Below are 16,958 nucleotides of genomic sequence, written 5' to 3'. Positions count from 1 at the left end.
GCAATTCACCTCATTAATAATCCCGTCTATCATGCAAAGACGAACCACATTGAGGTACGGTATCATCACATCTGGGAGCTTATAACTAAGAAGAGGCTCAAAGTCAGGAAGATCGACACCTAGGTAAACATCACCGATTGCCTGACAAAGCCACTTAATTACTATGTAATAGAATGTTTTGTTGATGAAGTGTAGACTTATGAATTCCAAGTTCTAATACAAATTTTAAGTCCTTCCATTGGTGTACTCCATTGTTTACATTCTTCTATATGTTTCAATTATATTCCTATATACTTGGTTTGTTGACTTATGACTTCGGAAAATTAAAATATATATGAATGTTATTCAATTATTGTGTAAGGGAACTTTACTTAACCTTAAGCCTGATTTTACGCATATGTTGTTGACTCTAATGTGGAGAAAATGATTTACTTAACCTTAAGCCTAATTTCGTGCATTTCTTGTTGTCTCTAATATAGAGAAACATGAATGAGTTAACCTTAAGGCTGATTTCTAACATCAAGATACATGACTCATTGATAGTGACAATCTTCTAGGTCAAACTTTACCTAAACATATTATCCCCATTGAATGATCATCACGACTTTCCATGTGTTAATTGAGATCGATTGTTGAAGACTGTCAAATTGTGTCTAATATATAATTGTCTATATATTATGGTTCTTTATCTTCTATTGCTGATTAGAATGTGTAGTGTGTTCATAATTATCAAACTATTATGTTTGTTTGTCTTCCATTGCTGCTTACATTGGGTAGTGTGTTGATAATGGTCAATGCCACACTGTCCCATTAGTTGCACAACCTTGGAGTACACCTCTTATCAATATCCACATGTTTCATACGCTTGTAGTTTAACTAGCGTTATCCTTCGGAGTTCGATCCCATAAGAATCACCTAAGGATTAGATTGCATCAACTTTAAACACAAGTATTGAAAGCCTTAATAAGTTTGTTATTTCAATCACATTATCCTAAGGTTCACTATAATCTCATTGCGAACAATTATATACATACGAGTATGGGTCAAACTATAAATTATAACTCATTTTATTAACATGGATACAATTACACCTCGTATTTTTTGGCTAACTTACCAAACAAATATAAGTCTTCATCTGAGTGTTTGCCATGTCACACAAAAGTGTGATATTGAGCCATTTTTTTACTTTATTATAATCGCATTAACATATCAACAATTCCAAACTTAGCTGAATTTCACATGTTCTCCACTCGAAGACCTATCATGTTTTATTAATTTTGCAAATTCTAGTCAAGTTGTGGAACATGTGATACTAGTGCATCCAATTTTTGTAGAGAGGGTATATTTGGATATTTACAAAAGGAATCTACAAGTGAAATACGTGATCCTTCCACTTGTGAACACGAACGTGTTTTGGAGCATTCTAAGACACGTCAAATGTAGTTGGATGGAGACAGGAACAACTATCTTCTATTTCGATTCCGACTTATCTTCATTCCAAGAATGTGTCTTGCCGAACCGAGGTCCTTCATGGAAAACTTCAACCGCAGTTACCGAACGAGTTCAGCGAGCTCTCCGGCATGCCGACCAGAGAGTAGCATGTCATCCATGTAGATGATGAGGACGATGGGTGACCCATCTCGAGTTGTTTTCATGAAGAGACAATGGTCCTCATCACTCTTAGAGAAGCCAACTGATTGGATAAAGTCGTCGAACTTCTTATACCACTGTCTTGATGCCTGCTTTAGGCCATATAGACTCTTCCTAAGTTAGCAGACTAGATGTTCCTGGCTGGATGCCACAAAGCCTTTCGACTGCTCCATATAAATTTCCTCCTCTAAGTCACAATGGAGGAATATCGTTTTTACATCTAACTGAATGAGCTCCAAATCTTCAGTTGCCATGACGTCGAGCATGAATTGAAGGGTTGCCATCTTCACCATTGGTGAAAAGTTCTCGTCAGAATCGATGCCATATTCCTGTCCAAAACCCTTTGCTACCAATCTAGCCTTGAATTTTGGGGTGGTCGAATCGAATGTCTCTTTTAATCTATAGACCCACTTGCACGGAAGAGCACGTCGATTTTTCGATAGTTCGACCAAGTCCCAAGTCTTGTTTGCCCGAATGGAGTTCATTTTGGACTCCATCGCCAAATGCCATGTGGCTAAATCAGCTGATGTTGATGCTTCTTCATATGAAGTGGGCTCACCAGCGTCCGTGGAGAAGTTTCCAGGAGAGCACCTCTCTGAGGGTTGTGATACTCTCTTGGATCTTCAAGGTATGACCGGACTAGTCGCATCGGGTGTCAGAGTCGAATGGTCCAAAGCCGGGTCGTTCAGTTGTGTTGAGTCGGTGCTAGAGGTTTTGGCTACCTGTGAAGTCGACCTCATGTTATGGGTTGGGCCTTCGTGCATAGTCGGCACATCGGAAAAGATTACCTTTTGGATTTCAATAGGCTTTTCGACCGTCTTATGCACAACCGACTCATTCAACACTACGTCCGAACTTCGGACGATATGTTTGTGCACGGGGTCCCAGAGTCAGTATTTGATCTTGCCGTTTGGTCCATAGCTAAGGAAAATACACTTCTTGGACCTCGGTTCTAATTTGCGGTGGTCACCTTTCGATATGAGGGCGTACGCCTCACATCCGAAAATCCTCAGCTTGTCGTAATTTGGCTTCTTACCGGTTCATAATTCCTGAGGTATTTGAAGTCCTCGAGGCCTACTCGGTGACATATTGATTATGTGTACCAATCCGCTGATTAACTGCTATTGTTATTACTATAATAATAATAGGCGTGATAGTAGTAGGGACTATTTTTTGTAAATAGCCCATATGGTGTATAAGTATAGATACACTTAGCGCAAAAGTAAAACTGTGTGTAGAGTAAAATTGTATAGAGTGTAGCTGAGAGAGAAGATCATAGTGTGAGTGGCGCCATAGCTGAGAGGAACTAGACACCAAAAGCCATGTGTGGCTAATACATTCTGTATAGACAAAGTGTTGTAACCTGTTTTCTTTCTCTGTATATTTGTTATATAGTGAAGATTTGTTCTCCCGTGATTTTCCCCGTTTAGGGTTTCCACATAAAATATGTGTATCTTGTGTATTTGTTATTTTCATGTTCTGTCTGTACATTTCAACATATCTTCCATACAAATCTACAATCCCATCTCATCACTTCCCTTGTGGACCTGTGTTACCCAAGGTAACCACGAGCATCTCCCAATTATCCAAAAGGGATCCCAGTAGCATCAATGCTAGTACCTCGTTGGCTAGAGGTACTTCTAGAGAGGTGGTCTGATTGAGCAATCCTTGGAATGCATTCAGGTGCTCAGCCATGCTTGAGCCATCTTGATACCTGAGTCTTACTATCTTCCTAAAGATGGAGACACTATTTACGACGTTCTTGTTCTTGTTCTTGAACATGAACTCAATCTTCTTCCAAAGGATGTTAGCTTTTTCCTCTTTATTGAAGTTGTTGTATAGAATCATGTCTATAAAAGACCTTATGTATGCAGTTGCCTCCAAATGCATGACTTTCCAAGTCGATGCATCGATCTTGTCTGGTTTTTCGTTGCCATACTGCACCAACAGCCACAAGTCTTTCCACACAAGCATATCTCTCATCTTTGACTTCAAGATTGAGTAGTTGTAGCCGGCTAGCTTGAAAATTCCACCGAAAGATTCGTCCATCACTCTAATACTAGTTTGTTATAATATGTTACGAGCGACAACCGATTTCAAGCAAGACTGAGAGACAACAACCTAAAACAACAAAAACAAAAGAAGACATTGACACAAAAACACAAGATATTAACGTGGAAAAACCCTAAATGGGAAAAACCATGGGAGCCCACCGACTCCAAACAGAATCAATATGTAGAAAGAGTATACAAGAGACTCTAAGGCAACAACCTTGAGCTTGTCTTCATCCTAGAGACCAGTTACACACACTCACTTTCTTAGCTCACTCAATAATAACAACTCTGATTCTCTATACATACATCAACCTTCTAACAATCCAAAATTATTTCTGTAGGTGTATTTATACTTATACACAATATGGGTTATTTACAAATGTAGCCTCTAATCGGCTTCCGGCTCACAATCGGTCTTCATCCAATTCGGCTCCTTGTCCAATTCAGCTTCCGGAGTACATGGCTTCTGGATGCCTTCTGGCCGATTCGGCTTCTCACACAACCCATCTAGAGGACTTGCTCTCCCAACACAACGGCCATATACTTAGTTTTTGTGGTCAACAAAGCCACAACCTTTCGCAACCTCGACTGCCACGAAATGGCTCCCCCTACAAACATCATCACATATCCGGATGTGGATTGGCTGGTATCTGCATCAGTGAACCCTTCCAACACGGGGTTACTTAAGCTTAATCAGAGACACATCCTTGAGGTCCCTCTTAGGTACCAAAGTATCCACTTAACCGCAGAACAATGCTCCTTGCCGGGATTACTCATAAATCGACTAACTACTTTGACAGCATATGCAATGTCTTGGCTGGTCCAAAGCATTGCATACATAAGGCTTCTGACTGTTGAGGCATAGGGGATCTTGTTCATCTTAGCTTTCTCCACTTTTGACTTCGGTCATTGGTTTCCACTCAGCTTATAGTTTGTCGGTAGTGTTAAGCTGACTGGTATCGCATTTTGCATGTTGAACCTCTGGAGCACTTTTGTAACATATTTCTCTTGAGAAAACCACAACAACTTCTTTGTCCTGTTCCAAACAATGTGCATTCCTAGAATCTGCTTTTCCAGACCCATATCCTTCATTGCAAACGACTTGTTCAAGGCCCTCTTCAAGTTTGCAATTTTCTTTAGGTCTTGTCCAACAATCAGCATGTCATAAATATATAATAGGAGGATGAGAAAGTCTTCTACATCATATTTCTTCACAAAGACACAGTGGTCAACTTGTATTTTGTTGATGTTGTGATCTCCCATGAATGATTCGAATTTCCGGTACCATTGTTGGGGCACTTGCGTCAACCCATATAGGCTCTTCCTTAACCGGCATACCAGATTTTCCTTACCTTTCTTTACAAATCCTTCTGGCTATTGCATGTAGATTTCTTCCTCCAAATCTCCATGTAGGAAAGTTGTTTTGACATCCCGTTGTTCAACTTCTAAGTCCAACCTGGTTGCAATACTTAGTATCATCCGTATGGATGTCATTTTCACTACCGGGGCAAATATTTCATCGAAGTCTACACATTTTTTCTACTAGAAACCCTTCACCACAATGTGGGCATTGTATCTAGGTGGATTCCCGCCTTCTCTCGGCTTCAATTTGTAAAACCACTAGTTCCAGAGTGCCTTCTTACCTTCCAACAACTCGGTCAGTTCATACGTGTAGTTCTCATACAAGGAATCCATCTCATATTGCATGGCATGCAACCACTCTCTTAGCTTCCTCGAAGATCTCTGGCTCCACCTCATCAATTAAGAGAATGTATTCTTTTTCCAGAAATCTTCAGGGGGGCTTCCGTTTCTCAGGGGGTATCTCCTTCTTTGGTTCTCATCAGTTAGCTCTTCATCTAAATCTGATTCGGTTGCTTCCAGATCCAGTCGAATGCCTTTTGGACGATTCAACTTTGGATTCAATCTCATGTCCAAATCCATCCGATCCAACTCCCCGTCCAGGTCCAGCTTCTAGATGCCTTTCGGCCAATCTAGTTCCTTGTCTAGGTCTGCCCTCTGAATGTCCTTCAACCAACCTAGTCGGCCCACTATGTTCTTTGGTTGACATCTAGCTTCTGAATGTTCTTTGCGTATCTCATCCAGTTGTTCTCTTCTGGTCGGTTGGGAGGATGATCCCATCTTCTCCATCTCCCAATTAGCAATAGTCCTTTCTTCCATGAATAATATATCTCGACTCCTGATGACCTTCCTATCAATCAGATCCCACAGCCGGTAGCCAAATTCATCTCCGTTGTACCCTAAGACATGGTTGACTCTTAGGATCCAATTTTCCCTCTAGTCCTTGGAAAAATGCACATATGAGAGATAACCAAACACCCTCAGATGCCCATATCACACGTCTTTGCCGGTCCACACTCTCTGTGGGATATCACGATCTAAGGGTACTGATGGAGACTTGTTTATAATGTAAACAGTTGTCATAAACGCCTCAACCCAAAAGGTTTTCGGCAACTTAGCATGTGCCAACATACATCAAACCCTCTCCATCACAATCCGATTCATCCTCTTAGCCATTCCGTTTAGTTTCGAAGTCTTCAGCACAGTATTTTCAATCGAATACCTTGTGATCAGCAATATTCTTCAAAGTGCCCTTTATACTCCCTCCATTGTATGTTCGGACGGCCTTCAACTTTCGTCTAGATTCCCTTTCCGCTCTCACCTAGAACTCTTTGAAGACGGACAACACTTGGTCCTTTGTCTTCAGCACCAAAGCCCACAACTTCCAGTTATAGACATCTATAAAGGTCACCAAAATTTGTGCACCGGCATGTAACTTCACATCAACATAGCATACGATTGTATGCACTAGTTGCAGAGTGTTCTTCCTCCTCATCGGAGGCCTATTTTGCTTACTGGCCAAGCAATCCATGCACTTATCGAGATACACTTTCTTCACCTCCAGTAGGAGTTCTCTTTTGGCCATCATTTACATGCCTTTTTTACTCATGTGGCACAACCTCTTATACCACAACTCATCGGTTGTGTCAGCTACCACATTTACCTCATTCCAGCCCAGTCGTGCATGCATCACATACAATGTATTTTGCTTCCAAGCACGAGCCACAATCAGGTTCCCTTTGCAGAATTGCCATGTGTCATTTCGGAAGATGCCATTGTAACCTTCGTCATCGAGCCGTCCGGATCCAATCTAGTATCCAGAACATGGCGCACATCCTTCAGCATCATTCTGCAGGCTGTTGAGGTCAACAACCATACATTTCCGATTCCGACGATCTTGCAATTTCCCATCTTCACATTGTCGCATGGCACGTGTCACACAATGTATTTTGCTTCCAAGCACGAGCCACAATCAGGTTCCCTTTGCAGAATTGCCATGTGTCATTTCGGAAGATGCCATTGTAACCTTCGTCATCGAGCCGTCCGGATCCAATCTAGTATCCAGAACATGGCGCACATCCTTCAGCATCATTCTGCAGGCTGTTGAGGTCAACAACCATACATTTCCGATTCCGACGATCTTGCAATTTCCCATCTTCACATTGTCGCATGGCACGTGTCACACAATGTATTTTGCTTCCAAGCACGAGCCACAATCAGGTTCCCTTTGCAGAATTGCCATGTGTCATTTCGGAAGATGCCATTGTAACCTTCGTCATCGAGCCGTCCGGATCCAATCTAGTATCCAGAACATGGCGCACATCCTTCAGCATCATTCTGCAGGCTGTTGAGGTCAACAACCATACATTTCCGATTCCGACGATCTTGCAATTTCCCATCTTCACATTGTCGCATGGCACGTGTCACACAATGTATTTTGCTTCCAAGCACGAGCCACAATCAGGTTCCCTTTGCAGAATTGCCATGTGTCATTTCGGAAGATGCCACTGTAACCTTCGTCATCGAGCTGTCCGGGTCCAATCTAGTATCAGAACATGGCGCACATCCTTCAGCATCATTCTGCAAGCTGTTGAGGTCAACAACCATACATTTCCGATTCCGACGATCTTGCAATTTCCCATCTTCACATTGTCGCATGGCACGTGTCACACGTGCCAAACGTCGTGATGTGCATGTCACACATGCGCAGACAAGCACCGAGCCTCTATCCGCTAGTGGTTATGGAGGAGATGATGGGATTTCCCCACCTGCGGATCGGTCGAACGGGACCATCGGGATCTTTGACCAGGGAGGACGAGTCACGTGACTTATTCTTGTAAGGAACCAGCCGTTTAGGTTTATCGTCAGGTCATTCTTTGTTGTTGAAGATGCACCCGACCCAGACTCTGCGGTGCGGTGGATTGACGTGTAGGCAGCGGTGATGTGGTGGTGTGCAATGTTTTAGCAGGCGACGACGACAGCGAAATGATCTTTTCCAGTGATGGTTCCTTCTTGATGAGAATTTATGAGAGAGAGTGAATGACTACAAGAAATGAAATTGTAGTAGCCAAAGTGATGCACTAATGTGGTTGTGAGAGAGTGAGAGAGAGAGACAGAAAGTGAGGAAGTCATTGAGATAGATAGACAAATATCTAGATGAACGGAAATTCCAATTCCGGGTTTGAACCCTTGACTTCAATTTTGAGAAACAAGACACATCACCAATAAGACTAGGTTTTTTCTTATTAATATTTTTATTAAATACATAGTTTGGTTCCCCTTTCTTTCTCTTCCTTTCTTTCTTATATAGATGCCCCCATGCATATGATGCATGTGAGGGTGTAAGACATGCATACAATGCATGATTTCCATTTGGTGCTCATGCATCGCATGTGATGCATGATAACCATGTCACTCATTCATGCTCTTATGTATGAGAATTTACATGTGAAAAGTACAATGATGAAAATAAGGTTTAAAGAAACAAGCTTAAGTCTAATAGTAAGTAAATTGTCACCTATCTTGGAGGTGCAATGTTCAAAACCTTACTTGCACCCCTTTGTATGCCAGTAACCATCACCCCTTTCATATGTGTGCATATTGCACCTTCTTGATTTTGTCCGTTCCACGTGATTTTCACACCGTTGCTGAAAATCTTCACGACAACGTAGCCGTAATCTACGGTTGTGTAGGATGAGAAGCATTCTCTGTTGGGGTCAAGTGAAATGACGCACCGGAATCGGTCACCCATGTCAATTCTTCACCAATGAGGTTTACATCGTTCTATTCACTGATGAATAGTAGCTCCTCCTCGCTCATGGCAGTGGCTGAGGTGGTCTTGCTATCCGAAATCTTTTTCGACTCCACACCATCAGCTCCCCCTTTGTCCTTCCGGTAATTCCAAAAGTTCTTTTGGAAGTGTCTTGGCTCCCCACAGTAGAACCACGTGAGCCTTCCCTTCAACTTTGACCTTGGTCTGAACTTGTCCCTATTTTGTGGACTTCTTTCAGCAAGCTTGACTTCCCCATCTCTAGAGACAATCGCTTCCCTTGCAGTCCCACGTTACCCAAAGTCACCACGAGCATCTCCTAGCTGTCCGAAAGGGATCCCAGTACCTCATCAGCGAGAGGTACTTCTAGTGAGGTGGTCTTATTGATTAGTCCATGGAAGGCATTCATGTGCTCGGCCATGCTTGTGTCACCCTGATATCTCAGTCTCACTATCTTTACTTGTTGTCCAGAGGACAGAAATGTAAAATTAGGAAATTAGCAAACGCCGAGTCCGAGTATCACGGGCCACCGATGGCTCGGCTGTGTGTTAGGGGAAAAGTTATTTAAACGAGGAGCAGTACCTCAGGAAAAGGGAGAGAAGAAAATTATAGGCGGAAGCACTAGCTTAGTCATTCGTATTAGATAAACTCGTAAGGTCACCGCCACGTCTATCAAAACCTCGCTAGTGTTCTGTAATCCTTTTCTGCCATAGTAATATATCTTAATTGTGCCTATTTTGCTGCATGAGTCTGTGTTTCGATCTATACCTATGAGTTTCACGCCGCCACGTCTATCAAAACCTCGCTAGTGTTTTCTCTCTGAGCCCTGTATCTCTCTCGACGCCTTTGTACGAGCCTTCACGTACCACGCCCTTGAAGACCGATAGACGCAGATCTATCGAAGGTGTTAACCCAAAGGAACGGGTAACACAATTTGGCACGCCCGGTTACAGTTGTGAGTGCACAGCGAACTTCGTTGAAGGTAACCACCAGCCGCCATTACGGCGCCCTCTCACACCACGAGGTCTCGGCCACCTGCCCGACGCCCTGAGCCAGTCGAAGGAACTTCCGACTCGGCAGTCACTGACCAATCCTTTCCCGATCAATCGGGGGCTTGTCCAGTGCAATCCTCGCCACTGGACACTCGATCGCGAGTGGATTCACCACCAGCGCCCCCGTCAAGCCCTCCGAAGGTCAACCAACCGGAACTAAACCCTTTTCCGGTGCTACCAAAAGAACCATAGTACGACATCATGCCGTACCCATACCCACGATATGCCGACGAACCTGACGTGGAGTCACACGTCCGTGCCTTCATATCCACGTGGCAGGCTAACCACTCCACGCACCGCCTCACACCGGCCGAAATCGATGCATCGAAGATTGCTGAGTTCACACTCTCCCTCGAGGGACCGGCCGCACGATGGTACTCTCGTCTCGAAATAGGAGAGGCCACCACTTTCCAAATCGTGCGCACAAAGTTCCATGAACTTTTTCATCGCGAGGTGCCTAAACGGGAACTGCTACGGCAATTCTTCTCTATATGCCAAGAACCGCACGAAACGGTCGCGCAGTTCACGATCCGGTTCCAGGATCTCTACAGACAAGTGGCCGATGATGTCTCGGCACAACATATACCGGACACTTTCCTATCCAGTTTACGAGAGCCTCTACGAACGACTCTCGCACTTACAAATTTCGCCAACCATACTATCGAACAAGTCATAGCGCGCGTTCTCGCCCTCGATCGGAACCAGCACGGCACGGCCTTCTCGATGACATCCTTGCAAAACGCTCTTCCCCAAGAGGACAATCGCTTTCGCCAAGCCCTCCAATGCACTGCGTGTTCAGGATCAGGACACCTAGCCCTCGAATGTCCCCACCGACCACAGTGTCCGATCTGTCAATCTCGAGCTCACACGGTCGAGCAGTGCGAATATAATATGTTGAACCGCACAACGGCAACACCGGTCCGCCAGATCGAGCCATGAAATACATACTCTCGGCAAGACGAGCGATATATCTACCGCGACGAGGATAACGACCAACCGCGATCCCCGGATCGATGGCGCCGAAACGACGACTACCAACGTGATCATCGTCGTGATTATTATCGCGATGACCGGCACGACGATTATGCTCGATACGATGACGATCGCGATGATCGGGATGACCGAAGGAACTCACGCATGGATCGGCGAAACGGCAATCGCAACACACGCAACAACAGAAGACCTAATCACAACCGCCGACGGGACGCTCCTCAACATGACCAGCGCAACTCCAACGCACCTCGGAACAACCCACCACCAAACGAGACCGAGGATCAACAACAACAGCTTCCACACACAGACCGAGCGGACACCAGCAGCTCGGCCAACGTGACATGTTTTAAATGTAACCAACCAGGCCACTACGCCACGCAATGTCCGACAACCAACCGTGGCAAGGCACCCGCGGTAAACAGTATCATGGCCGATGTTCAAACGGTCACTACCCAGAGTAAAGCGCAGACGACTCAGTGGCAAATCCAGGATGAAGTACGACAGGCAGCAAAAGAATGGGTCGAGACGCCCAATAAAAATAATGTCGCACGCATGCAAACTGACATGAAGGACGGGCCCAGTGCAGTACCACAAACCCCGGCACCAGCCACGTCGTCGGAGGACAACCAGCTATGGGATGTTCTTACCAACTCCCACATCTCGTTGCCCCTACATAAACATTCTACCACTCATGCCGAGATTTCGGGACACCCTGGCGGCACTACAGGCCAATACTAAGGCTGTGACACCACCGGTACACCTCACCGAAGCAGGAACTGGTCCACCACTCATGGATTCTCAGAACCCAGCCGTGCGAATCATCATTAAGGGACAAGACCTGCACGGATGCATCATCGACGGCGGATCCGGCGTAAACGTTATTAGCGAATCAACGTGTCTCAAACTCGGCCTGAATCAATGGGAACCATGCCCCTTTTGTCTTAGGATGGCCGACACCCGCTCCGTTCGCCCCATTGGTTTAATCCGCCATCTCGACTTCACACTCGGCGGCCACATGTCCACGATCTTGGCCGTCGTGCTACGACTGGAGACACAAGGCGCCTACCCAATGTTACTAGGTCGACCATGGTTGCGAACAGCGAATATCAAGCAACATTGGCAACGCAACATGATCTCGTTCCGAAGAGGGAAGACAAAAGTCTGAATCATCACTGAAGAACAAGTACTCGTCACCCTCAACACTTCGCCGTTATATGCGGAAGGGGTCCATATGCTCGACAGATTGGCCGATGAGAAGGTCGATGACTTCCTAGATGATCATCCCATGATCATTCCTCTCTTCGAAATCAATGCCTTACCAACCATCGAGCCATCTAAAGACGAGGAAGTCACGGAGGAGTCACCACCGTAGGAGGAACCCGATGCAACCACAGTTGCCGAGCTACGTCATGCTCGGGAGGCTTTCGAACGCGAACTCGCCGTTTCACAACGAGTGAAAGCGTCAACCCTGGAAACAATAAACCTCGGTTCGGACGAGAATCCCCGTACGGTACAAATTGCCAATAATCTACCAACCGGCGACCGGGCATGCCTCGTAAAATTACTCACCGACTACCAGGATGTTTTCGCTTGGTCTTACACCGATATGAAGGGGTTGGATCCTCAATACTACCAACATCAAATTCACATCTTACCTGACACTCGGCCGGTTCAGCAAAGGCGCTACAGGATGAACCCCAACTACGCCGCTAAAGTCAAAGAGGAAATTGACAAGTTACTCCGAGTGGGCTTCATTCGCCCTGTTAAACGGGCTACATGGTTGAGCCCGATCGTAGTGGTCCCAAAGAAGAACGGAAAAATCCGCATCTGCGTCGACTATCGGAAGCTTAACGCGGCAACAGTCACCGACGGTTTCCCTCTCCCATTCACGGATAGCGTCCTCGACACGGTAGCCGGCCACGAATGCTACAGTTTCCTCGACGGGTTCAGCGGCTATAACCAGATAAGAATGCACCCGGAGGATCAGGAGAAAACCGCTTTCGTCACGGAATGGGGTGTTTTTGTAGCAGAAGTTATGATGTTCGGTCTAAAAACAGCGTCGGCTACGTTCCAACGCATCATCACTGAAATCTTTCATGACTACATCTCGGCGTTCATGCAAGTTTTTCTCGATGATTTCGCCGTGTATGGCCATCGACGGGAACACATGACCCAATTACGACTCTGCCTAGACCGATGTCGCCAAGCCCGATTGAGTTTAAACCCGGCGAAATGCGCATTCTTAGTCACCAACGGCAATCTTCTCGGCCACATTGTTAGTCAAGAAGGCATTGCTATGGACCCGGATAAAGTAAAGGCAATCCTGGAGGCCACCGCACCCTCAAACGCTAAGGCACTAAGCCGTTTTTTGGGACAGATCCGGTGGCACAACCGAATGATACGACACCTGGCCGATTTCGCGACACCCTTACACGCGGCAGTCCATCGCCTTCCTTTCCAATGGACGTCAGTCGAGGACACGGCCTATCAGACACTCAAACGAATGTTGTCACATGCCCCGGTGGTCCATTCTCCAGTTTGGTTCGAACCGTTTCACGTCTTCGTAGATGCTTCAGACATCGCCATCGGAAGTGCTCTGATGCAATGCACACCCCCGAATTGGTATAGGCCCGTGTACTACGCCAGCCGACGGCTCTCAACCGCGGAAAAGAATTACTCCACCACCGAGCGGGAGGCCCTCGGTATGATTTATAGCATCAATAAATTTCGGCATTACCTCTTGGGCCGAAAATTTACCTTTCACGTGGATCACTCAGCCCTTATTTATTTGGTCAATAAACAAGCCCTCACCGGACGGTTGGCTCGGTGGATGCTCCTACTACAAGAGTTTGATTTTCAGATTCAGCATCGACCCGGGGTACAACATGTCGTCGCCGACTACTTTAGCCGTCTTGAGTCAGGAGAACCGGCGAAAACAACGTACGACGAGTTACCGAACGCCAGCCTATTTAACCTGACCACGGTACCAGACGATAACGGAGATGAATGGATCACGGAGATGACCCATTTTCTCACTACCGATGTACCTCCCGAGCACATGACCCTTGACACGAGGAAACGCCTAGCAGTGCATAGCCGGAATTTTTGCCTCGTCTCGGACATTCTCTACCACAAAGGCTCGGATGGCATATGGCGCCGAGCGATTCGGCAGTTCGAGAAGAACGCCGTTCTTCAGGAAGCCCACCAGGGAGTAGCTGGGGGACACTACACCGGGGATTCCACGGCAAGGAAAGTTTGGCAAAGTGGATTATGGTGGCCAACAACGAAGAAAGACGCTCACGAGTTTTGCAGGCAGTGCGATTTGTGCCAACAACTGGGGCAACCAATGGAACAGTCATGGATGCCACACCAACCGATTCTTCCGTTGGATCCATTTCAAAAATGGGGTTTGGATTTTGTAGGCCCTTTCAAACCACCCGCGGCCCGAACAGGGAATAGATATATTATCGTTGCCACGGATTACTACACCAAATGGGTCGAGGCTAAGGCACTCCGAGATAACACGGCGGCATCCACGGCTAAATTTGTGTACGAGCACCTCTGGTGCCATTACGGATGTCCAATCGAGCTCGTTAGTGACCAAGGTGGGCACTTCATCAATCATATAATACGTGAGCTTACACACCACTACGCGGTGGTGCACAAGAAAAGCACACCATACAACCCACAGGCGAACGGCTTGGCAGAATCGACAAATAAAATCCTCCAAACCATACTGAAGAAGATCGTCAATGAAAACAGGACCGATTGGGATGACAAACTCCAGAGCGCGTTGTGGGCGTATCGTACGACTTTTAAAACAAGCATCCAATCGACCCCCTTTCGAATGGCGTTCGGGTTAGAAGCCGTAATGCCTGTCGAGTTCCAAGTTCCGAGCCTCCGAGTTCAAGTCAAAGCACGGCTCCCTGAGGCCGAATCCGAGCAATACCGGCTGGAACAACTCCTCGAACTCGGGGAAGATAGGATAGAAAGTATGGCCCGGCTTGAACAACGCCAACGGCAACGCAAGGCTTTCGTGGATCGACATCGACATGGGCTGGAGAAGGAGCTCACCATCGGCAAACCAGTCCTTCTTTTCCAAACATGACTCGGGTCAATGCCGGGAAAATTAAGATTTTGGTGGACCGGTCCATTCTGGATTATCGACGAGTTCAACGGGACGTTCCAGCTCGGCACACTCGCCGTCGACACGATCAAAAGCTGGGCCAATGGTTTTCGGCTTAGACCATATCGAGGGACTATACCACCCAACCCGTTTACCGAGCCACACGGCACCAACGAGACTCGGGAGATCACCACGGAGGACGCCACGTGTCCCCCTGAATAAGGACTCACCCACCTTCTTGAAATTAATAAAAGTAGTAGTAGGTAGGATTAACCATAGTTTAGCCACTGTTTAGCTACACCTACACCACCCACCTAGGCACCACAATTTTAGGAGCACCCCTCACTTCCACTCTTAGTTCAAGTTACCTTCAACTCTCTATGCTCCACCCCTCGCCACCACTCAGTTAGTACCTATTTAAGTTGTTCACGCATGCAAACCACATGCAAAGCACTAGAAGCACCCCACTCACCTTCAGGACACGTGGTGTTAGTCACTTATTATGGCACCCACGACTCAGAATCTTCAGGATTCGCTGCAGGCACAAAATCCTAGGAATAAGTTACCAAACCCGTTTCCAAAACGCAGCACAGACCATTATCGCTCTCCATCTCCATTGCTATCAAGATCAAAAACGCCATCTCGCCCTCATCACGCGAAGCGCTCTTGCTCTCAAGCCCTCTTCCGCTCTCATAACCTCTCTGTTGGACTTCCACTTCCTGCTGCTCCTGCTGTAGCTCGCCCTCGCCTCATCACTTTGCTTCACGCTTCCACACAGTCGAACCCAACCTCCATCTCCACTATGCCTCTTACCGCCTCAGCAGAAACCCGAGCCTAGCTCCAGGAACGAGGAATGGGCGGTTACCTGAAGATCATCGATGCCCCCGCGCACCCAGATGCCCAAACTGTGGCGAAACATATAAGTCCCGAAGTCATCACCAACAACGTGCTTCGGGCTGTTTTGGACCTGCAACGGGGAGGGGACCATGAGGTCGACATACCCCCGGCATCAAAGATGAAGGCGTACTTCGGTGAGTACTCAGCCACAGGGAAGGCATATCGCACGTATGGCGGGCCCAACAAAGCTTTCGGGGAGATTGCTCATATCTTGATGGAGTATGCGTTCGTGCATACGAACCCAACGAGCATGCCGCAAAACAAGGCAGCCATCATCATCGGCGCTTATGAAGGAAACAGAATCGATTGGGGAATCATCACAGGCGAAGGACTCTGCGCCGCCTTAGCTTCATTTCAGTCCGGTAAGAAGATGTTGTCTGTTCTTACCCACTTTTTGATGGTGCTATACCCACCCTCTTCGCTTCCTTCCCCTCGCGCACTCACGTCCCCACCATCACCACGGAGGTAGAGAGAGAAATTCGTGGCCATCAGCCATGAAGCATGGGAGGAGCCCACATCGCCTTCACCCCCTTCCGCTGACCAGAAAACCGCATCTGCACCACCACCCGCCCAACCCCAACAAAAAAGGGTAGTTTCCGAGACCTGCCAAGAATGGGAGGAGGAGGTAGCCGCGGAAGACAACACGGCCAATAACGTCACCATTCAACAGCCAACGCCGCGCCCCTCGGTAACGTCCCCAGGACCTAGCCCACGCTCCAACACGCCGCAGGCTGCACCACCACGACCTCAGAAAAGGAAGCAGGCGAAGGAAACGACACTACCGGCCCCGGAACCCCAAGCACAGCCAAGCAAAAGAAGATGACTCAACCGCGAGTCCTCGGAAGAATAGAAGGAGCCACATCAGGAGCAAGCCTTAGTGGTCAGACAGAGCAACCTGGCCATCACCCCTACGGAGGCATCGCTGAACCAGGGAACGATCGAGCATGGGCAAACAACACAGATCTCGGAGGATGAAGTCCTCGGGTATAAGGACCTCCCCGCGGAGGCTTACAAATTTAGTGCGCTCCTCCGCCTCGGTACGTCATTCGAGCTGGTCG

This window comes from Azolla caroliniana, unplaced genomic scaffold (genome assembly GCF_043228905.1).
Source record: "Azolla caroliniana isolate FFs.n. ecotype wild unplaced genomic scaffold, voAzoCaro1.0.p SCAF_16, whole genome shotgun sequence".
In the NCBI taxonomy this organism is placed as follows: domain Eukaryota; kingdom Viridiplantae; phylum Streptophyta; class Polypodiopsida; order Salviniales; family Salviniaceae; genus Azolla; species Azolla caroliniana.
The sequence above is the reverse complement of the archived record's forward strand: the minus strand, read 5'-3'. Positions refer to the sequence as shown.